At 44.5% G+C, this 25,165-nt stretch overlaps 1 protein-coding gene across 3 annotated transcripts in view; it reads right to left on the reverse strand.

Annotated features, from left to right (window-relative positions):
* Window positions 1–25,165, reverse strand: part of MYLK (myosin light chain kinase) — a 741,434-nt gene that overhangs the window by 676,830 nt on the left and 39,439 nt on the right. The window contains exon 2 of one of the 3 annotated variants that reach the window (XM_029605227.1): window positions 1,646–1,827. The exons of the other annotated variants lie outside the window; for them this stretch is intronic. The gene's annotated coding sequence lies outside the window, so the exon portion shown is untranslated. The remainder of the gene's footprint in view (window positions 1–1,645; window positions 1,828–25,165) is intronic. 3 annotated transcript variants of the gene reach the window in all.

Consider the following 25,165-nt stretch of genomic DNA (forward strand, 5'->3'; position numbering starts at 1 on the left):
CATCGGTGCCTGACGCAGGCTGATAGAGTCACCCGATTCCAAAGGGGTCATTCAACAGAAGGAACTCTTATGCTTCGTAACTGCAACTCTCCTCATTGTGCCACTGTTAATTCTCACCGTGGGTCCAGTCACTGCAACCAATACGGGAGAGGCAGGATGGATGAGAGGCAGCAGGAGGGTTTCCTGCCGTCTCAGTGATAGTGGGTGGGGGCAGGTGCAGAGCAGGCTCAGAGAGCCATGCCGCAGGAAAAATTTGGAATGAAGGGTAAGCGGATAGACCTGCAGGGGGCTCCTGCTCAGTGAGAAATGCCGTGGCGAGACCCAGCAGGCTAATGCATCCCCTGCACCTGCCATTGTGACAGGAAGAGCCAAAGTCGTTGCTCTCCGTGATCCGCACGCCTTCTCTCCTACTGGCAAACCTTCGGCATCTTTGGCTGCAGTTTCACGGCAGCTGGGGAGTGGGCAGTACCACAACCACCAGCGGGAGAGAGACGCAGGCAGTGGTGAAAGTAAGTAGAGGCAGCAGGCACTGCAGGGAATAAGCAGCATGGGATCTTTCCACCTTTTGGGATCCCGCCAGCTACTTGTGACCTGGATTGACCACTGTTGGAAACAGGATACTATGTTTGATGGACCTTTTGTTCTGACCCAGTATGGCAAGCCTTATGTTCTCATGACAGTGAAACCATTGTGCTGCTTGTATCCACAACCGTCGCTGCCTCTCGTCTTCCTATTGCCTGAGCTTCCTCATCAGAAATGAAGCCTGCACAAGGCAAGGAGGAAGAGGAGGAGGAAGGCCCCAGGGACTAGAAGCGCAGCACTTTCCCTGCCCCTGTAGTGCCTGCTGGCCTTTCCTGAGTCGTGCTATTCCCGTGCTTGCGGTGGTTGCTTTGCTTCTGCTCCCCAGTTGCCATGAGGGGAAAAGCAGGATGGGGGAGATGGAGGAGGAAGAGCTAAGAAGGGGGCTGAGAGTTGGGGAGAACAAACAGAAGTGACGGGGGGGAACAGGCAGGGAACGAAACCCTGATGTGTGGGTTGTGGGAGAGAATGGGAGTTTTAGAGAAAGGGGGGGGGGGTGGAGGGCTGGGAAGTGGGGGAGAGCCAGCGAGAAGTAGCTGGAGGGCTCGGAGATGTAAGGGGGAGCCATGAAAGGCTGAGAAACCTCTGTACTGCCTACAGGTTCTCGCTGGCCTTGATTATGCCAGCCTGGTCCAACAGAATAAATGATGCCACACACCGGCAGGCCTCTCTCTCTCTCTGCTGACGCAGATGCACCCTCACCCATTTCTCTCTCATCACCCAAAAAACCCAAGTACAATTTGCTATTTTTGATTATGTTCTTACACCAGTTCACAATTTGCACTATCGAAAAGGCAGACATTCTTATTTATTCATTTCAACAATTTATATTCTGCCATTTCCAATCCGCTCAACGCGGATCACAGATAAAACGTGCATAATAAAAACATATGTGCAAATAAAAGCAATAAAAGAGTTACATAAAAATAAAAACAATAAAACAAATACTAACTAATGAAACATAAAAGGAAATTACACACCTCTGACATAGAGACATAGAAATCAGGCTTCTAAAAAGGATGCACGCAGACGTGCTTCAACAGTAAAGAGCAAAGGAAAGATGTACCTGCTACAGCCTCAGCCGACCAAGGAGGCCTCTGTCGTGTGCTGCGGCAGCGAAAGGAAAGAGCAGCGCGTGCCGGTCTTCAAGGACGCAGGGCTCAGTTTGTCTCTGGGCGGGCAGCTGCGCGGGCCGAAGCAAAAAAAAGGGACGGCTTTGAACGGAGGAGGTTTCCCCCGTCACGATTGCTGGTACAAAAGAGGGTGAGAATAAGACACAAATTAACCTTTTGAAGGTTAGCAATCCGGGGCTCTTACTGCAAACTCTGCATCTTTAAACCAGGACGGCTGCAAACCGGAGCCCGGGGACCTGCTCCCCACTCTGCACGCCCTGTTCCTTAGGCACTTCCTCTCCGCACCACTGCTTGCCACTGGCAGAGAGATGACCTTTGGACTGACCCACTGCCACCAAGTGAGAGTTACTAACTGTTTTCTATTTAGGGCCAGGACGCCCTCCAGTTTTGACAACAACGTACCATTTTGCATTTTCTTCCTGCTAAAGGCCTCAGTGGGGTTGTGGGTGAGTCGGGGGCAGAATTATGATGCAGGTCTCCTTTTGAAAGGATTTGCTGCTGCTCCTTGTTGGGCATGGGAGGGAGAGAGAAAGCCTCTTTATAGGGCTCTGTCTGATACTCTCTCTATGGACCGTTGTAAAGGGGGCACTTTGATTCTGGGAGGCTGCCACTTAAGCTGGCTGCTTAAACTGCTAAATGATTGGGCAGATAAGTGAGGGGTGGGATGGGGGAGAATTCTGAGGGAAAGTTACTTACCTGGCCAACTTGGATGGATAAGTGCCATTTTTCAGCCTTAGCCGGATAAGTCTAGAACAGCTATTTGGCTGTCCTGTAGTTAGCCACATAAAGTTATCCTGCTAACTAAAAGATAGCCGCACCGAGGAATATCTTAAGCCAAATTTGCCAGATAAGTTTATCCAGCTAACTTGCTCAGCTGGACAGTGGCTGAATACCGACCTCACAATCTTATTACAAATCGTTTTTGTTTTTTTTAAGTCTCCTTCAAAGATTATTTTTTGGTTTTTTTTATTTTTGGACGTGGTGGGGGGAGGAGGGAGCAGAAGGGGCGGGGGGTGTTGCAATTAGCTGTCAAATCATGATTAATATAAACACACCAAAAGGCAGATTAGTCTCTGTGCCCTGGGAGAGGAAGACCGTGGGTGATTCGGCCAGGTCTCCGGTCTGGAGCTTGCACAGCACAGGCGAGGTATCCGCACTTCCCAGGAGGTTGTATGGATCTCACCTGCTGGTCGAACGAGCACGCCCAAAAGTGCTTAACTAACCAGCAAAAAAAAAATGAAGGACCGGGCTCCTAAGCTATAGATTTTGTAAGCTTCTCCCCTTTTTCAGCAATCACGATTATTTTTGCTTTCATTTCCGCGCTCTGGCGCTGCAGCATTGGTTAATGAGTCACCAGTGCACGCTGCAGATGGGGAGGGGGTGACACTGCCGAGACACTGGGAGAGGTCACGGCACGGTTTAAAATACCAAAAGGCGACAGACAAGCGAATGCCGTAGGGTCTGAAATGTTCCACGGAATAAACGCACGCGCTCTCGGTCTCCTGCAAGAGCGCAAAGCAGAACTCGCTCCATTCCCAAAGCCAAGTTTCTTTGGCTCGCCTGAAAGTGCACGCTTCAGGCCCCTGTACCCAGCCGGGACTCTCCGGAGATAACAAGACGCAGACAAATAAAACATCTGACAGGCAAACAGGGCCAAGCAGTCTGGTTTGACTCTAAGATCCAAAAATAAGCCAAACCACACTAATTAGCACAGAAAAAAAAAAAGAAACATTCCAAGCAAAAAATAAAAGGAACTCTTTTCCAACCTTTCATTGTGTGCAGAGTTTGACTTTCTCCCACCTTTCTTGATCTCCCCCCATCTCATTTCTATCCTGACCTTCTTATTCCTTGCCCTTTATTTTTTTTTTCCCCAAAAACTTCTCATTTTCCTCTGTCCTTTCAATATAAAAGTTTTTATTTGGACTCCGTTTCACCTTTCTCTATCCTATGTGTGCTGAGCTCTTTCCCTGGTCCTTTCACTCCCTCTTCCATCCGTCTAACTTTATCTTCCTCTCTCTCTCACCCATTTGCTTCTTCTTTTTTGCACTTCCATCTACCACCTCTCCCCCCACTCAGCCACTTCTCCCTCCCTCCTTTCTCAAATCCACTCTACCTTCTGCCAGTGCCTCCCCGCTAACCTCTCACCCTTCCTCCCTCGTTCCTCCTCACTTTCAGGCCCTCTCACCTTCCCTTCCAGGCCTCGCTCTCCCTCCCTCCTTCCTTCCTTTGAGTCCTCTCCTGTCTGCCTCCTGCTCTCTTCCCACAGCTTCCCTCTCTTGCATCCTCACAACTCCGTAAGGTTAGGCTGAGCCGCACACCTGAAAGAGTTAACTTCCTCTAGCACCGCAAGAAAAGCTCAGGAGTAGCTGCACAACTCAGACTTGCCCAGCTGAGTCACGTGGGCCAGGGGAAACCGGGAAGCAGTCAGAGTAAAGTGGCTGCCATGAAAGAAGAAGCAGAGATGGGGGATTTTCTTAGAGGAACAGGTACCTGGACTTCCCTATTCAGCCGCTGGCCAGATTGCAAAATTAGGTGGATAGATTTTGCTTAGTCATTCAGAGTTAGCCGGATAAGAATAATCAGCTGACTTTCTGACTACTTTCATGCAGTTTAGATAGTTATCCAGCTAACTTAGGCCTAGATTCATCATTCTGCTATACATCTTGTGCTGCTAGAGGAAGTCAACTCTATATTTATAAGCAGATTGATGAGCTGCGCGAAAAAAAGGGCGAGGGGGGCGAAATTGTGCAGCCGGCCGCATGGCGGCGGTGTGTTTTTGCCCGGGCCGCAGTTTCGCAACCCCTAGCGCCATGGGAAAAAGTGTAGTTATTTCCTGCGGTGCTGCCGGCGATAAGGTAGAAAACATTATCGCCCGCAGCGCTGCCGGCGACATAACTCCACCCAAACCCCGCCCGCATTCCTCCCCTTCCTCTAATTTGCATTGTACCGCCACATCGCGGTTTGATGAATGACCCGGTCAGCCGGATAACGTTGGACATCGTCATTTATCCGGCTAAGGACCCGATTCATCAAGTTCTTTTCCCACAGACACAGAATGGGAGGAAAGCTTTAGTGAATCAGGAGCTAAGTTAGCCAGGTAGCTGACACTGCCCTGGGACATCCCAACTCCATCCCCTGCTAACCCAGCTAACTTTTTAATTCAATATAAAAGTTAGCCAGCTCACTGCCAGGCCGTGAGCGCAGCCAGATACTGAAATGGCGCCATGTGTCCAGCTAAGTCCAAACTTAGCCAGACAAATGCACCGAATCTGGTCCTCTATGAGCTCGTAGACGTACCGCATAAGGCGGCAAGCAGGTGGAAGGGCTTCTAGGATGTTAAGAGTCCCTGCTGACCACTTAAGGGTTTATATTACATTATCTCTCTCTTTGATCAGGTACTTTAAATAAATGGGTGAATCCCACCTGTTCCCAGAGGATGGAAGGAAGAATAGATACGTAAATAAAATTAATAAGAAAAAACAGAAATTGCATCTTCAGCTTCTTCCAAGAAAAATTATGCTAAATGGCAGTAAATTAACATTGCAAATACTGTTAATTCTTGAGACACAAAGATCACAGTTTGGCAAAGTTTGGCAAAGTTAACAGATTTTACTCCTTTTGTTCCACTCGTATATCTGACTTTTAAATGTAAGTTACTTTTCTATTTTTTAAATAATTATCAGAGCTCTGTAATTTAAAGTAATACTATAACTCTATAGAAACATAGAAACATGACTGCAGAAAAAGACCAAATGGCCCTTCTAGTCTGCCTATCCACCTAATTAATTTAGTTTTATAATTCCCATCACTTCCTATTTATCCCGGGCTTTCTTTTAATTCAGATATTGTTTTTTGCCTCCACCAGCTGACTGGGAGGCTGTTCTGTGCACCCACGGCCTTCTCTGTAAATAGATATGTCTTAAGATTACTCCCGAGTCGGATCACAGTGGACTATTTGCGTGAGAATGGGTATATTATGAGTTGGGGAGCTCCCAGTCTTACAGTGCAAAACCAGAGGAGGAAGAGCTTGGCTCAGGCAAGGTCCCGTCTACGTCTTCGCCTGCGGACACTGGGAGGTTGATGCTGCACCTGTCTCCTTAACCCTTTAATTACGTACATAAAACGGGGCCTGACCCCCTCTCGTCTGAAACGACCCTCTGCAGCCTGGGTGCTCATGCGCCTCGGTCGCCACACGCCCCATGTGGAACTGGAGAGTCTAGCTAAAAACAAAAATAAAAGATAAAATGCTTCCCCCGTCTCTTTTCTTATAGAGGGGTTACTGGTATCTCTAGTTCACTCTCTTATTATACACTCTTTCCCCCTCATATACAGTGAAGCAAAAGTTCTCTTTAATGTAATAATGCACAGTTACATGTATCCATCTTACTATTTTAACCTTAATGAATTCATATACAGCTGCCGCTTTTATTTATTTATGTTTTTATGGTGCTCCTATCATTGGCCGATTCCCTCAGAACAGGAGCTGTTAGAAACAGAGGATTTCTTTTTTTTTTTTTTATCTCCTTGCTCTGATATTCTTCAAATCCTTCTCAGTGGCCAACTGCCTTTCTCAGGTTTTGTCTGTCTGTCTCTCTCTCTCTCACACACACACACTCTCTCTCTCACACACACACTCTCTCTCTGTCCTGCTTCAATCCAGCCTTCTAAATTGCAGGAGCCTCCCTCCCTGTGACCTGCTGTCCTTTAAAAAGAGGCACCGCATGTCACCAACGCAAGTGAAAGCCACATTTTTAGCCCTATTGCAGATACAACGTGACAAAACCAGCACTGATTCAGCCTGTCCTTGAGACTGTCGTAGGGTTTACCGGATGACTAAGCCAGAGGTAATGACATGAGATACGCTCGGACGGATCTTTAGCCGAAAGTAAATGAAGCCAGAGGTCAAGTAGACTTTGCACTGTTAACAACAGCAGAGGATCCCGGGCAGACATGCACTTTTACTGTTGACTCTGGCAGACCCTCCTCTGCTGCCATCCCACTATAAACGGGTCTGTCCCGGGCCCTCTTCTCTCCTCCTTGTATTCTGGTGCTCTGGTTTCCTCTCCTGGCTTCCAATGCCATCTTTATGCTGATGATTCCCAGATTTACCTCCCTGCACCAGGAATGCATAGTCGGGAATCCAGTCCCAGATCTCAGCTTGCTGTCTGACACCGCAACCTGGATGTCCCCCAGACATCTTGAACTCGACATGGCCCAGACAGAATTCCTTATCTTCCTTCTCCAAGCCACCTCCCCTCTCTCTCTCTGTTTCTGCACATAACACTTTAATCCACCCAGTCCCCTCAGCCCTTAACCTTGGAGTCATTTTTAACCCTTCCCTCTCCTCTATACATTATCCAAAACAGTTTCTTTTTTCTGTAACTACCAAAATCTGTCCCTTCCTTTCTGAACACACTTACCAGAACCCTTATCCACTCTCTCATTGCCTCCCACTGAGACTATCGCAACCTGCTCCTTTGCTCCTCCCAGGTCTCCCCAGCGAGCCAATCCCTCTCTAAACTACAAGCTGCCCTAAATTCAGTTGTGCGGCTTATATTTCGCCAAAGTCACTACAGCCATATAACTCCCTTTCCATTTTCACCTACTGTTCAGGCTCTTCTTACTTACCTACAGGAGCCTCTACTCTGCAGCTCCTCACTAGCTCTCCTCGCTTTTCTCTCTCTGCGTGCACTCTGCTCATTAGACAGGTCGCTCCTATCTATGCCCTTCTCCTCTACCACCAAGTCCCAACTTCAGTGGCTAGGCTATGGAAGGTTATAAAAAATAGGTGAAGGAAGGCTTAAGGTGCCATAACCCAGCAGAGACTGGCTGGAAGCCCAAAAGAGCAGAAGGAGCAAACTTAAAATTAAAATGTAAAAAATGCGGTAAGACAGAAAAGACAAATTTGTAAATTCATGTAATGACCCACTAGGGATCATTACCAGTAATGCCCTCAGTTTACTCCTGGAGCTAGGGTCAGAAAAGGTGGAGATTTTCAGGAGGCATCATTCGGTTCAGCACTCTTTGAGGGGGCTGGGATGGCCGTCCCCTGGAGGTTATTTAAGCAGCTCTCTCCTGAGAGACTGAGGGCAGTGCTTTTTAGCTGAGGAGATAGGTGGAAGTACAGGAGAGGTTTCCTGATTTGGATTTTTAACCTACTCTGAGGATTCGGGCCAACCCTACACGTTGTCCAGGAGCAAGGTTGGGAAGCTATCTTTCTGGTCTACTCACTGGTTGGCTGGGTCTGTTTTGGGGATTTGGGCAATTTTCTTTCAAAGAAGCCTGCGAGCCCCATGGGGGTTAACCTGGAGAAAGGTCACGGAGATCTCTCCCTGGGGGGGCCCTGGATAAGGAAGGCCTGCCCCTCTGCAACCTCCTGGAGGACAGAGGTAGGGTGATGACCCGCAACAGAGACCTTCTAGTGTTTGGATCAGTTTTGGGGGAAAGGATTTTCTGGTTAGAAGGGCCAGGAGGAAGATTTTTTGCTGTCTTCTTCCTGCCTGTGGAAGAACATCATAAGAACATAAGAAATGCCTTGCTGGATTAGACCAAGGGTTCATCAAGCCCAGCATCCTGTTTCCAACAGTGGCCAATCCAAGTCACAAACAAGTACTTGGCAAGTACCCAAAAACTAAGTCTATCCCACACTACTGATACCAGTAATAGCAGTGACTATTCTCCAACACAACTTGATTAATAGCAATTAATGGACTTCTCCTCCAGGAACTTATCCAAACCTTTTTTAAACCCAGCTACACTAACTGCACTAACCACATCCTCTGGCAACAAATTCCAGAACTTATCTGTGCAGTGAGTGAAAAAGAATTTTCTCTGATTAGTTTTAAATGTGCTACTTGCTAACTTCATGGAGTGTCCCCTAGTTCTTCTATTATCCGAAAGAGTAAATAACCAATTCACATTTACCCATTCTAGACCTCTCATGATTTTAAAGACCTCTGTCATATCCCCCCCTCAGCCATCTCCTCTCCAGGCTGAACAGCCCTAACCTCTTTAACCTTTCCTCATAGGGGAGCTGTTCCATCCCCTTTATCATTTTGGTTGCCCTTCTCTGTACCTTCTCCATCGCATTTATATCTTTTTTGACAGGTCCAAGAAAACAAACCGGTAGCCAATCCAAGGTGGCTGACAGCAAAGAAAACACGTGGATGGATCGGTGTAAAATAGATTTTATTGAAGCTTGCCCAAGCTTTCTTTGCTATCTTTTTTGACAGGACAGATGAAAGCCCTTGGTAAACAAGTGCCCTTGCATCTTGGAAAGCTTCCCTACAGTTTCTCCCTCAGGAAACCTGATCATTCTGTCTGCCCAGAAGATGTTATTCATTTTATCCAGAAGGTTTTATAATCGAGTAATTATCTAACATGCTCAAAAGGTACTGCAGGTATTTTCAGGTTTCAGGTCCACTTTCCAAGCTCCTCTTCCCGGAGAGGGCACCACTTTAGAAAATGTGGACATTGTTAGGTAGTTTGCGTGAGGGCTCCGGTGGGCATGCCACAAGATTTCCAAAATTAGTCATCATTTCTCGTTTTTTTATTCAACACTCACCGCTGTTCCATGCATCTGTTTTGTGATTGTAAACAGTATTTAACATTTCACCAGCAGAGTGACTTAATGGAAAACCATCGACGGAGAAAACATTACTGAGAAATAGGTTCTTCTCAGTCCACTGAGATATTTTGCAAGAGCTGTCTTTAAACATACATCAGGGTATTCTGTAGCTATACCAGCCGCACTCTTTTGGATTACTTCTACAGATAAACTCAAGTTTGAAAGCAAAAGAGATTCTCTAAGCACAGAAAAATTAAGTGCTATTTTTTTTCAGGCCTACGGGAATCATCTTTTAGTTCAACTTTTCTTTTCAATCTATTTCTACATTGCACAACCTATCCTCTCAATTGCACCAGAATCTACTTAAACACAGGTTAATTATTCTATGAATACCAACATTCATTTTTGATGCACTATGCTTCTCAATATGGAAACCAGATTTCTAACTTAATGGTTAATTATTTCAGAGCTTAAGATGTTAAGCAAAACTAAATATCTATACAAAAATTATCCAATCATCCACGTGATGATTGGATAATCTGCCCAAGACTTACAGCACCCGCAAATATCCTTCAAATGCACAGCAGTGTAGGAATGCAGTTTACGAGTTAATGATATCCAGTAAGCGACCTCTTAAAGCTTCAAAAAAGTCACATTGCAACACCACCAACAAAAGAGCCCATTTAGGCTCCTTAGTTTCTCTTCTTGTCCCCTAGATCTTGCTTTGCGTTACACACCAGTATTAAGTGTGTGTGTGTGTGTGTGTCAGACATGATACCAAAATTTGCAATACAGTGGTCACCCCGGAGGTTGTGGAAAGCATGAGGAGGGATCTAGAAAAACTTGAGAATTGGTCTAGAGACTAGCGGACAAGATTTAAATGCTAGGTCATGTACAGTATTTAGGTTGCAAAAACCCAAGGGAGGCGAACAATATAGGGGTGATTTTTTTCTGGGCAGAAAACAGGAGTGAAATCTGAGAGTGATCATATCTGATTTATTTATTTATTTAAATTCTTTTACTATACCGATACTCAAGACGCGGTCTTATCATACCAGTTTACAATAGAACAGGGGGAAACCAATTAACAACTATATAGAAGGTAAAAGTTACATCAAACAGGGAGCGAAAACATGGGAGCTGGAGGACAGGAAAGAATTTTTAAACGATAACAACTGGAGAGTGATAAAATAGTCAATGAAAAACAATGAAAAACAATAGAGTAGCGAGACATAATCAGCTCGATTGAGCTCGGATGTAGGTTTATCTTAGGCAATTATTCACATATCTTGTGGACGGAGGAAACATGGAGAGGTAAGCAGGGGGAGTGGTGGCATTGCCTTATCTACCTATTTGGCTGCTTTAAGATGATCTTAAAGCAGCCAAATAGGTAGATAAGGCAATGGCAAAAGCAGAAACATGCTTTGGTGAACAGAGAGAGGATCAGCCAGTAGGAAAGCGGAGATGACATTACCTCTGACTAAGTCTTCAGTGAGACCTCATTTGGAGTACTGTATACAGTACTGGAGACTGCACTTCATAAAGTTATATACCGAATAGAGATGGTCCAGTGGGCAGCTACAAAAATAGTCAATGGTCTTCATAATAAAGCATATGGGGGACAAACAAAGATCTGAACATGTGTACCCTGGAGGAAAGGAGGGGAAGGGGAGGTATGATAGAGATGTTCAAATACCTCCATGTTATAAATGCACGGGAAACAGACCTTCTTCATTGGAGACAAGGCTCTAGAATGAGGGGTTATGGGATGAGGATCAAAAGTGGATTCATGAGTAATATGAGGAAATATTTCTTTACATGAAGGGAGGTGGATGCATGGAACAGCTTTCCCTGTGGATGTGGTGAAGACAAGGACAGATACAGAATTCAAGAGAGCATGGGATGACCACAGAGGACGGGAATATAAAGTTGAGCAGGTGATCTGAAGAGTCAGACGAGAGATGGGCCGTACGATCTTTATCTGCCATCATGTTCTAAGATTCTAAGACATGCACTGGCAGCTCCTTTTGGAATAATTCTTATAAGTATTTCTCTAGAAACTTTGAGATACACAGGAGGAAATGAGCTGGATGGGTAAAAGATCACTGCATACCTCACTCAGATTTATGCACAGCTGACAGTATATGAGATACCAATAGCTTTATTAACACCGGCTTTGAGCTGTCAGAGAGAACCTGATAAATGACATGTAAGGAAATTTATAGTGCCTCGCAGAATGCTAAATGGGTCCAGCCTTTAATAAAGTCTGGCTATTTTTCCATGGAGACAGAAGAACGTAATACTACATATAAGACAACAAGTGGCCTGTAGGAATAAAAAATTCCCTCTAGCTATTCAAAGCAACTATTTGTCTCCCCCCCCCCCCCCCCCCCCCCCCCCCGTCCATCCAGTAAAGACTGCCAAACAATGGCTGGGATCCCCACTGGATGATGGTATCTTCTATAGAATTTTACAGACCCTGCCATTATTCTCAGTCTTAAACCTCTGATTGAGCAATATCACTATGGAAACAGATCTCCAATGCTTTGCACCTTATCAGGGCTTCTTTATGTAAATTTGGTTGAGGGTTTTCAACAAAAGACATTCACTGACCTGTGGGTTAATCCTAGGATGGGGATTTCCCACCCCCCATAAAAACTCCTCATCTTTCACCCAAAACAATCTTTTTTTTTTATCTCATTTTTTCCCTCGGCTTTGGGGTGGGTCTTTGAAATATTATATTCTATCATCTACTTCAGGCAATATATATTAATGCCATTACATGAAATATACATTTGAATCATTCCACATACATTTAGCTTACGACAAGCAAGTGAGCATGATCCATCTTGATAACAAATAGGCAGAGTCAACCAGTTTATTGTAAAGACCGTTTGATAACTGTAAGAGACAATGCACAAAAATTATTTTATGGGACAAGACTTCAAAATACCAGAAATAAGATTTAAACAAGGCCAGCTGGGGACCCGGGGTACCACTTTCACAACTCTAGGCTTTAATCACGAGGCTACAATATCAGTCCAATCTTGGACTTCTGGGAACTGCAATATTATTCTCCATGCTCCTGCCCCTTATCAAGGAAGAGAAATAGTCTTCCTATATTCGAAGCTAAAATTACTTCCCTCAGACTAACACCCTAATGATGTTGGATAAATATTCATTATAAATCTGACCATTTGATTGGCTACAGTTTGTTTTTGTTTTAGACTGAATAAAAAGACTTGCATCCATCTGGTTTCCAATTTTCTAAGCAACCAGACCTGCTCAGTGGTATTTTATCACCACTAATAATCTTATACACTCAAAAACCTCAACCACCAGAGGATATAGTATGTTGAATAAAACTCTGCAAAAATACTAATAAATATCATCCATCTTAAATATTTTATTTATTTAAAATATTTATATATCGCATATCAACATTTCTATGCAGTTTGATATAGGTACTCTCACAATAAGCTCATCAAACAAAATACTAAAATAAAATTATAGTGTATCAAAAACATAAAACAAAAATAATAATATCAGCATTAAAAAATAATAAAAAACTCACTAATCTAACAGATTACTTAGTTGCATTGAACTTAATCCTGGACTACTTCAACTATTCAATTTAATCTTTCCATAGCTATGCATCAATGTATGCCTGAGAAAACTATTGAGCCTTGAGATGTTTCCTAAACTTTAATAATTTATTTTATTTATTTATTTAACATTTTTCTATACCGACCTTCAAGGTTGAATACCATATCAGGTCGGTTTACATCGAACAGGGGTAGATCAGTATAACATAACATAAGGAACAACTTTTTATGATTAGAGGAGACAAAAGCAGAAACGCAAAAAGTTACATAATAACAAGGACCTTGAACTTGGAAGCTGATTCAGCTGGAAAAAGAGAAGCCTTAAGAGGGTATTTATTTATTTATTTATTTAATGTCTTTTTTATACCGATAACCGTTCACACATCGTATCGGTTTACAGTTAAACAGGAACCATTGGGCAGAACCCTTACATATAACATTGCAAACAGGTTAACTTTTGGGCAGGGCCCTTACATAAAATTGAGAACAGTATTAAATTAAATACATTGTGATATGACTGAGCCTGGACTAGAGCTAGTTAACTTATTAGGGTAGCAAACTAGTAAATGCGGTGAATAATGGAGGGGCAAAGTTCTATATTCATAAGCTGAGTAGTTATCTAGAGAAAGTTTGATGGATCAGGGAAGGCTTGTAAGAAGAGCCAAGTTTTGAGTTTTTTTTTAAATGTTGTTAGGCACGGTTCCATTCTGAGTTCTGCGATAATGATACTTCCTCTTTTAAATCAAGGGGCAGGGAGTTCCTTAATACTGGACCCTGAACCAAAAAAAAGCCTCTTCCTGATCTCATTAAGTCGAATACTTTTGGGCGATGGAACAATCAGAAGATGTTGATACAAAGACCTCAAACGAGACAATTGATAAGATTTTAATATCACATTCAGGCTGAGAGGATCTAGCTCATTAATAGCCTTAAACACTACCGGTAGCACAATAATTATGAAAATAATCCTACACTTACTTGGCAAAAAATGTAAGCTAATCAGCGATGGAGTTATGTGTTCCATCAATCTTACCCCTGTAATAAACCTGGCCGCAGAATTTTGTATCAATTGTAGGGCTTTCAAAGATTTTTGTGCGAGTCCTAAATACAAAAAGTTGCAGTAGTCAAGAGGAGATAGAACTATGGCCTGTATAGTTTTCTTAGGTCTGCCTGGCTTAAGAATGGTTGTAGTCTCCGTAGGAAATGCAACTTGAAATAGGATGTTTTAATGATCTTAGCAATTTGTGGCTTCATTGATAAAATTGTATCCATTATAAATCCTACATTTCTGGCTTTTGTTACTATAGGAATTTGTTGATCATCTAATGCCAGAAATTTTGGCAATTTAGGTTCAGAAGATCTAGCCAAGTGTAAGATTTCAGTTTTTGATGCATTCAGCAATAGCTTGTTTTTAAATAGCCATTCTTTCAATATTTTCAGACATGATACAATCCCTCTGCAGCGTGGATTCAAGTGAATCTTGAATAGATAATATAGCACTGAATGTCTTCCGCATATAGGGCCGGATTTTAAAAGCGCGCAGGGCACTCGCGCGCCGGCGCACCTATTTTGCATAGGCCGCCGGCGCGCGCACAGCCCCGGGATGCGCGTAAGTCCTGGGGCTTCGTAAAAGGGGCAGGGGAGGGGGCGTGTCCAGGGCTTGTCTGTGGGTCAGGAGGTGTTTTGGGGTGGTTCCGGGGGCATGGCACCGGCCCGGGGGTGTGGTCGAGGCCTCTGGACCAGCCCCTGGGTCAGGTGATGGCGCGCCAGCAGCCCGCTGGCGCGCGCAGATTTACGCCTGCTTTCAGCAGGCGTAAATCTGCCAACAAAGGTAGGGGGGGGTTTTAGATAGGGCTGGGGTGGAAAGAAAGTTCCCTCCGAGGCCGCTCCGATTTCAGAGCGGCCTCGGAGGGAACAGGCAGCACGCACAAGTTGCACAAATGTGCACCCCCTTGCGCGTGCCGACCCTGGATTTTATAAGATACGCGTGGCTACGCACGTATCTTATAAAATCCAGCATACTTTTATAAAATCTACCCCATAGCCGGTAGCCAACATCCAATTGCGCTAGTACTTTATATATTGGAGCTATATAAATGCAATTCATCTTGAATATGCAAACTATCATACGATCTGACTTCCCCTCTTGACTTTTGCCCAGAAAGGATATTTGCAGTTGAGACTTTTGCCAGATTCATCCATATTATAGAATTGTGCTAGCTCTAATGACCAGATGGAAACCTGCTGAGTCTTTGGGTGTTATTTGCATGTTGACTCCCCTGCCCCTTAAATTCTCTTTTCCCGTCCCTGATTATGCTCTTTTGTCCACCTGTTATCCCATCTGATTCTGTGCTCATTACAGCTGCTAATATGTGTGAAAGAGAAATGAACTTGCAGGCTCCTTAGATGTCCACCAAAGCCCCACCTGACAGGCAGGTAAACTTCACGCGCGCACTGCCTGTTCGCGCACGAGTTTGCAAGCACCGAGTGAAAGTGTTTCCGGGGAGTTGAAGTTGGAGGGGTTTGGACTTGTGCACACGTTTTTGCATTTTTCAAAAGTATGCGCATAAATCTTCCTGAAAAAGCTCTGCGCCACACAACAGCAGCTGTAATTTGTGCAGGCAAACTCGATAGGATAATTTTCAAAGCGAACTCACATGCTGGTGGAAGTTACTTGTGGGGTTTTTTTGCCTAATGTAGTTGTCCCCCTTATGCATGCAAGTTATTATTTCACTCAGTATAAACAAATTTCCAAAAAATACTCACATTATCCAATTTTCTCTTAACACGTCTAAATATAACCTGAGCTTACATTTATATTCCACCTTTTAAGTCCATAAGACTTCCCAAAGCAGCTTACAACATATCAAAATACAAATAAATAAGTGCAAATGAAATACAATTCATAAATAATTCAAAACAATTCCTGTACTTCCTACTAACTTGCTCTATATTATACCTTTGTTACCCTTGAAAATTTAACGTCATACTGTATTTCCCACTAATCTTGCTGTTTGATCCGCTCCTCTTACTCTAGTTGAACACTTTACCTATGAAAATGCCCTAACCATGTCAACCAAATGATGAAAATTGCAAACCGTTGTGATGGCAATACCGAACGACGGTATATAAAACTCTATAAATAAAAAAATAAATAATGCAACACAATTAAAAAAAACCAAAACCCACCACCACCCAACTAAATCTCCTTACTCTTGCTAGGGAATGGTTCAACTGAGTTACAATTTATTAGCTTAACATAAAACACAAGAGTTGATGCAAGTCATTCGTATTATTAGTGTGACCCAGATTTGCCTGTCACTAAAGATTTTCCCCTAATAGTTTTTCCATCATGGGCAGTTGGAGGGGGTTTTGGTTTTTTTTTTGTTTTTTAAATCCTCCCCCCCCCCCGACTGTAACCCCATCTTTTTGCGGGAGGTTTCTGTGGGCTATAAGTATCCATGCAGCATGCTCAGAAGTTAGTGGGATGGAGATACTAAAGAGAGGGTGAGCGGTACTGGAAGGAGTAAGGAGCTTCTGTGGCATGGTCTCTGCCACCCCCAAGGTGGACTGACCAGGAGGAGAAGGGGCTGCCTCTGCTACAAAGTAGAGAGGGGACCCAAGGAGTAGAATTTCGGAGATTGGAAGATTTTTGCAGTTGTGATTTTGGATTTTGTCCGGACTGGAAGGTAGGGAGTTCCCCCCGGCATCCAGGAGGGCTGGGTCATTATTCTTTGTGCCCTCGCTACCAGTCAAAGGTGAAGAGAAGGTTTGGATCACGGACTTTCCAGTGAACTGTGCTAGAACAGGTTTTGATTCTGGGGACTATTTTTGAACCAGGAGGGTTTTGTCACCGTTTCCCCAGTATTTGCTGGAATCACAATCAAGCTACCCTACCCTCAAGGGGAAGGGCTGTTTCGCATGGATGGAAGTGCAGAGGGGAGGAGACCAAACAGGAGGAATGCAGTGGGCAAGGACACTGATTTTTTTTTTTTATGTTGTTTCTTATCTTTATCACTCTGGCTTGGATTCTTATTTTCTTTAATCTGTTTAATTTCTTTTTCATTTTCTACCAGTGATTTTTCCATATTAATTATTTTTTCCTCCAAAACGTTAGTCTTTCCCATATTTTCTTTGACCACATTGGTCAGGTCAATTATAGCCATATTTATTGTGGTCAGGGCCTTCCAAATTTCTTCAATCGTTATTTTTTCAGGCACTTTTAAGGGATAGTTCAACATTACTTGCACACTTTCCGCTCTATCTCCAATGTCCAGAAGACCTTTAGTGCCCAATGCTGGAGACCCCGATTCTGCTATTCCCTCCCTGGAGTCTGAATGAACAGCACTCACCGAAGTAGGCCTGGAGTCCATACCTCTTCTCTGGGAGTCCTCTGATTTTCCTGTAGGCAGTATCGATGTTTCCTGCATCTGTTGTTCAATCTCCCCTTCCTCCGGGGGTCTGCTGGGCCTCAAAGGAGTTGTTGGCTCGCCGGGGGTTAACGACATTTCCTCGGCCAAGGTGAAGGGCAGCCGCTCTCTGCTTACTTCACTAGCGGCCCCGCTTTCCGGCGTAAACTGCCCTGCTTGAAACGCTTCTTCGATCCGCGTTTGTCGATAAGAAATCTCTGGCGTAGAAGCAAGGACCTCTCGGATCCTTGCTTTTCGTTTAGTATGTGGCATGGAAATTATTTCCAAAAGAAAAGCAGTCTTAGGAAATATTAGGAAATTTTGTTGATCAAACGAGGAGCTCGGTCGCGTTCGTGCTCACATCGCGGCGGCCATCTTGGGTCTCCTTGGATTCTTATTTTTAAGATAAAGTAAACTTTTTTCATATGAACACCCAATTAGACTCAGACTATTTTTATTTTTCCTTCTTTCATTTACCATGTGGTGAATAGACTGTGAGCAGAGTGGATATTGGTAATTTTATTTTTTTCTCTTTTATTGACTCCTCCCGGCCATTGTGAATCGTGGGGTTTTAAGGACTGAATCTACTGACCATGCCAGGGGCCCAGGAAGTTAAGCTTCCCCTCCGCCGGACGATCCTCGGCACATGTTCTCCCCCGGATGTGGCACACCACCCGAACGGGGGTCCTGCTACACTAGTTCAACCCATCTTGCAGGTTCAGGGAATGTTCACCTTTCAGTTTGGATGATCTTGCAAAAGAAACTCCATCTCTGTAGGTTTTCATTTGCCTTGGTGTTGACTGAGCACCTTCTGTCCATAATTTTGCCAGCGTTATGGTACTACTTCTGCCCACTCAATGTCACAGGTGAACCTTCATTCATGTTTCTTCTTCCTGATGACATTATATATCTCTCTCAGAAATTCTATTCCTTCTTCCACAGCCATAGCGTGCCTATGACCAAAATGGCCATGGCCATAGGCACTGCTACCCAAAGGCACCATAGTGCCACTACCTGGGGCCTCAGTAAGAAAAAAAAAAAGCAGCATGGCTCCACCGAAATCAACAGCGTGGTCGGCGGGGCCTTAGTAAGTGGAAAAAGCAGTGCGACCCCGCTGGCCATGCTACTGAGTCTGCTTTTACACTTGTTAAGGCCCCGCCAACCATGCTGTCTATTTCGGTGGGGCTGTGCTGCTTCGTCGGAGAAGGAGGAGAAGGATCACACCCTGCCCTACTCTACTGGAAGCAGTCCAAGGCCAGAGCTGGGTTGGACCCCATAGCCAGAAATCATTCCCTTGGCTTCAAGAGCTGAAGGAGACTGTAGCTGCCTGCTGCTTCAAGGGGAAGTGAGAAGGAGAATGTGTGTATGTGTGTGGGGGAGAGAGCAAGAGAGAGCGAGTATGTGTGTGGGAGAGCAAAAGAGAGAGCATGAGTGAATGTATGGGGAAGCGAGAAAGAGAGCATATGTGTGGGGGGAGAGAGAGAGCATGTGCGTGTATGGGATAGTGAGAGAGCATGTGCGTGTACGGGATAGTGAGAGAGCATGTGGGTATGTGTGTGGAGGAGAGAGAGAGCGTTATGAGTGAATGTGTGGGGGAGTGAGGGACAGAAAGAGCATGTATGTATGTGTGTGGAGAGAGTGAGAGAGAATGTGTGCATTTATATAAGAGAGCGCGAGCGAGCATGTGTGAGAGAGAGAGAAAGAGATCATATGGGTATGTAAGAGTGGGAGATCATGTGTATATGTGTGAGAGCTAGCAACAGCATGTGTGTGAGACAGTGCATGTGTGTGCAAACACCCCCTTCCTCTCTGTATGCTAATCTATAACAATTTCAGGGCATCTGGAAATCAAAAGTTCCCAGGTATGGATAACGGGGGATTTTTAAAAATCCTTATTAATTTTAATTGTTGGATGTTATTTGATGTGTCTGTTTTGAAATATTTTATTGAAGTTTGGAAAATTTTGATGTGAGTTTTTAATTATTGAATGTTATTCCATGCATTTGTTTTGAATTATTCTTTTTACTGGTATGGCTTTACTAATTTTGTTTTATCAGCACTGGTAATGCTTCTGTTTATCCATTGTTACAGTGAATAAGGAATTTGGCTTGTTGCAGTTTCCAGATCAGTTTTTGTCTGTTCATTACTATTTATACTTTATTTTGTATTTATTCTCTCTTTATTCGGTATTTATTCTATCAGTGTTTTGCATGTGTTACTAAAGTGGTATTCCAATAGTGTGCAGTTTCAATGTAGGGATCTACAGCAGCTTGGCTTGTTCTGTTTTCCTAATAAGGGGTACATTACTGTTTTAGGCCTGGTGTAATATTTGCAGTGTTAACTTTTATAAGTAGAGTTATTGCTGTTTGAGTGCTGGCAGTTAGTGTTGTTTTGATTATAGAAAGTTTATTGCATTGTAATTCTGTTTTCTCATGGCTCTCTGCGGGTCATGCCTATGCCCAAGATGCATTACAGTAGGCCTAATACCATATGGATTTCAAGTGCTTCTTGCTTTTTTGCAGGGTTTTCTAGTTAGCGCCACAGCAGTGTATGTAAATATAATATATATATTGTAAGTGATATTTTTACATCAGAAGACTGTACTTTGAATGTTCTTTTTCATGTAAAATCTATTATAAAAGTATAGGTGTAGATTTTTAAAGCTATGCGCAGATGTAGATTTGTTCGCGCAACCCACGCGCATGTTATAAAATCTAGGGTTGGCGTGCGCAGGGGAGTGTACAATTGTGCAACTTGCGCACGCTGAGCCGAGCAACCTGCCTCCGAGGCCGCTTCGAGGCCGCTCCAAAATCGGAGCGGCCTCGGAGGGAACTTTTTTCCGGCCCCCCACCTTCCCCTCCCTTACCCACCCCCCAGCCCTAACTAAATCCCCCCCTACCTTTGTTCAGAAAGTTACGCCTGCCCAAGGCAGGCGTAACTTGCGCGCGCCGGCCAGCTGCCGGCGCGCCATTCCCCTGCCTGAGGGCTGGTTCGGAGGTCTTGGCCACGCCCCCGGAATGCCCCCAGGCTGGCACCACACCCACGGCCCTGCCCCTGAATGCCGTGCCACCCCCAACACGCCCCCAAGCAAAGACCCGGGACTTACACGCGTCCCGGGGCTTTGCCCACGCCGGCGCACAAGTCCCCTGCACGCGAAAATCCGGCTGGATTTACACGCGCAGGGCTTTTAAAATCTGCCCCATAATTTTTAATTATATGTGAGGAAGGTGTGATGGGGTAAGGGGTGCAAAGCTGTAAAGTTTTCCTAGGGCACCTAATACCCTTGCAATGGCCGTGGGCACTGCTGTACAAACATTTAACAGAGTCTCCCAACTCATGGTGTCATGTTTTGTGTAATGGGTGAGGGCACAGTTTTTCACTTGGCCATAGGCGCCACATTGCTTGGCTATGGCCCTGCCTTCTTACACAGTTGCAAAGAAGTAGTTTTCCTACTGAAACTGGAAACTAGCGTGTGAAGCAATGCCAGCATTTCCTCTACAGGCTGTTGTGGTATAATGCATCAATGCCCATGTCACCGTGGACATGAAATCGTAAAGGCACCTCCTGCAGAACTGACCGTACTGGCAGAAAAATGCACCCAGCTCTAGCATCCACATTCTGCTGGGGGCGGTCCTCAAGAGGCACCCCTATCTCTGACTGTCATACCACCTGTATTTGTCCAACGATACCATACACACAACCTCACTAGGCGATAGATCAAACATCCAACAGTGAATTATTGCTTCTTTAAAACCAAATTAAAATGTCCCATTTTTGCATCTCGGCAATACTTTCTGATACATTTTCCATATTATCCATATAAACTATTTCACACATTGGCCTGAGAAGTATAATATACAGTAAGGGCTGGATTTTCAAAAGGTTACATGTGCCGGGCCTATTTTCAAAAGGCCCTGGCGACGCCCGTAAAGCCCCGGGATGCGTGTAAATCCCGGGGCTTGAAAAAAGGGGCGGGGATCAGAGGTTCCCGGCACAGCGGCCATTTGCCGCTGTGCCGGGGGGTCGCGCTTCAGCCCCAGGGCTGAAGTAATTTTTACAACAAGAAAAAAAAAAAAAGAAAAAGGTAGGGGGGAAAGGGAAGGTGGGGGGGGGGGTAGGGAACGGGGGAAGGTAGTGCAGCTCGGCGCGCGCAAGGTGCACAGTTGTGCATCCCCTTGCGTCCCTCTTAAAATCTACATCTAGGTATATCACCTCCTGATCAAGATTAACATTCTTCTGTGCCATGATACGCATCCCTTTCTCAGTAACAAACGTCTCACTTACAAGAACAGACATCACAAAAAACAAATAGCAGACAAAGGCAAAAATGTCAGAGAGCTATCTGCAACCACTACCCAAAATGTTTTGTCCTTTCATGGAATAGAAGAAGCTGATCTTTTACCATCTATCCAGCTGTATTTATGTTTTGTGGAAGTGCTTTTTTTTTTTTTTTGCTTACTATAGAAAGTTTGTCAGTTAGGAAGAAAATATTTATAAGTATTTATACAGGCACTTCGTGCCAGTAACATAAACAGCATACTCCTAATTCCTTGCAGAACAAGATCCTGATGTTCCAAGTATGCTCTTCATCCCTGAAACTGAAGAAAACTCCAGCAGGTATCACAGAGGTACACAAGGATGAAAGTGAAGGAAAGCAATGAATACAACAGAGAGGTTTATCAGCCACAGTACTCCAAACTTGCATTATTTTAACAAATCTTTCCCAATGCTTTCATCAATGCCAGTGACTTGTCTTTCCTGTCACCCTGCCAAGTTTAGTTAATCATAGGCAATAAGGCAAAGGTACAGGAAAAACAGCCGTGGCACACGCAGATGATATCAGTCAAGATCCCAGAAAGACATGCGGCTGGTGTGTCGGGCAGCTGGGTCATGCAGATGGAACTGATGAATCTCGGAAAAAGAGAGACATGGCTTCCAGTGCAATACTGCAAACACCTACCTGAAGACTAAGAAAAGAAACATTTTAGTACAAAAGAAAAGAAAAAAACATGACTACTAATATCAAGCTCTCTGGTGCTTGTGACGGCCTTACCTCCTGCTGCTCTATGCTACTGCTGCTAAATTTGTATGCTCAACCAGAAAACTAAGTGGAGATGATATATCGTGCCGTCTCTACTTTCAGAGCTCTTCCAACATGCTCTGCCTCTCACAGTGAATTAAGGAAGTTGCTGCTCTTCCTGGAACATATCTTGAGCTTATGTGCTGGCCATTCCCACTATAGTGCTGTCCAGCACAGGCCCTGCTGAAGGAAGGGACTCAGCGCCAGAGAAGGCACCAGACAAGTACACCGGTCCAACAGCACAGCACCAAGCACAAGGATCCCTACAAGATTTATTAGTAAAACCTACCAAAGGCTGCCGGCAGCTGCCAAACTGAGGACATCAGGAAATCAAGCATGTGCTCTTTCTGTATGAACAGCAAGCCCTGATACTAAACTATAAATACATTAAAAAAGAAGAAAAAAATCTTTAGTGGGGGAGTGTTTAAGCTTTTATAAAACCCACTCCTCTTACCTCAGGCAAAACATCAAAAAATGCATGCTCGATTTAAGGCTGCACGAAACATTAGTAGCGACTGCTATGCAAACAATTGCCATAAAATTGTGTGCGGCATAAATGTGAGCCACTCTTGCCGTGGCGCAGTTGACTCAACCTCATCGGCAGAGCCCCACAGTCTGTGCCACTGGAGGGTTAAGCAGGTCTTTACATGGGCCAGGCTAAGACAAGGTCCAAGGGTCTGTCACTAGGATCAGGTCTGAAAGCCAGGCTAAGGTTGAAGACCTCACTGGGGAGGAAGTCCAGGCAGGGCTGAAGCTGAAGATGAAGCAAGGCTGAGGCTGAAGACCGTGGCTGAAGACGAGGCTGGGCTGAAGCTGAAGACGAAGCAAGGCTGAGGCTGAAGACAGGCTTGGATAAGGCAAGGGACCTATTGCTGAGGCAGTTCAGTGTAGCACGGCCGGGGTTTTAAATACCCAGCCATGTGACATCATAGGGAGGTGCCAAGGACGTTGATTGCCGCCAGGGGGGCCTTCATAGTTTGGTGCGCGCTATGCACACAATCTCTAGAAGCCAGACCGGGGCAACGGTGGCATTTCCTTGCCACAAGGAGCAGCAGTCAGGTGGCGGCATGGGGTGAATAAAGCTGCTTGCAGGAGCCATCCTGCAAACGGCAAATGTAACAAAAATGTTCCCCAGTGGGAACACAGAGATAGACTTACGTAAAACCTATCGCCAGAAATCACATGCTGAAAATAGTCGGGAAGCACGGTGGATCTCACAAGTTTCATTGCACCTGTAAATCCCGTGCCATACGCTGAACTGAATTTATTTTAGTAAAATAGTGGAAGAATGTCAGGCATCCAAAGTTCCAGGCAGACATCTCAGGTGCAAACAGATGAAAAGCAAGAGGCAGTGACACAGCAATAAACCTCTTAACCCATGCCATACCTCACTTCTTAAACTGATCAAACTGAATATTGTTCTGTTTATCACTAAATTTATTAACTCATCATTACAACATGGCATCAGTCCTGACCCTCTAAAGCAAGCTTCAGTCCGACACTTAATCAAAAAAACCGTCAGCTGATCTCACCATTATCTCCAGTTACAGCTTAATCTCCTCATCCTTCATGGCCAAATGATTAGAAACAGCAGTTCTCCACCAACTCTGCAACTTCATTGATGCTAATAATATCCACAACCAATATCAGTTTGCATTCAGGAAACGCCACAGCACTGAATTACTGCTGCTCTCCAGTCTTGATCAGGTAAGATGGGGCTTTGATCAAGGCTCATCATTCATTTTTTGTCTTCTCAACATATCCGCTGCATTTGACACGGTCAATTACTCCATCCTACTCTCAAGACTGCTCTCCTTTGGTATATCCGGCTCTGTGCTGGCCTGGTTCTCGTCATACCTCAATAACAGGACCCAACAAGTCCAAATGGATTCTTTTACTCCTCCATGATGCCTCTGAACTCTAGAGTTCCCCCAGGTTCTGCCCTATCCCCTGCACTATTTAATTTCTACCAAACTCCTTTATGCCGCGCCCTTAATGACCTTGGAGTGCACTATAAAGTTAATGCTGACGATATTAAATTCTTCTATCCTCTCAAGGAAACATGGGCCCTTACAGAATCTTTCCTCAGTCAATGTCTTACAATCATCCAAAAATGGCTTCACATCAACAAATCAGCTCTCAACGTATCTAAAACAGACACCTCAACAAAAGGATGGGGCACTCACATAGGAACTTTTCAGAGTCAATGGATTTGGTCTTTTGAAGAGTTTTTCACATCAGTCTGGAACTGATGGCAATGAAATATGCTCTGTAAACTTTAATGCATCTTCTCCAAGGGAAGAGAATTTTAATTCAAAAACAGCCAAGTGATCATGTTTTATGTCAATAGACAGAGGCACAGGGTCATGGTTGCTCTCTTCCAGGAAGTGCTGCAGATATGGGACTGCACTGAGCAGTGAGTCACTCAGGCTGACTAACTGAAGTGTTAAAGTTGTGTGATTAACAAATGTTGGTACCTAATCAAAGAGATTAGGGCTGTTCAGCTTGGAGCAGAGACTGCTGAGGGGGGATATGATAGAGGTCTTTAAGATCATGAGAGGTCTTGAACGAGTAGATGTGACTCGGTTATTTTCACTTTCAAATAATAGAAGGACTAGGAGGCATTCTATGAAGTTAGCAAGTAGCACATTTAAGACTAATCGGAGAAAATTCTTTTTCACTCAACGCACAATAAAGCTCTGGAATTTGTTGCCAGAGGATGTGGTTAGTGCAGTTAGTGTAGCTGGGTTCAAAAAAGGTTTGGATAAGTTCTTGGAGGAGAAGTCCATTAA

Source organism: Rhinatrema bivittatum, chromosome 6 (assembly GCF_901001135.1).
Source record: "Rhinatrema bivittatum chromosome 6, aRhiBiv1.1, whole genome shotgun sequence".
Lineage (NCBI taxonomy): Eukaryota > Metazoa > Chordata > Amphibia > Gymnophiona > Rhinatrematidae > Rhinatrema > Rhinatrema bivittatum.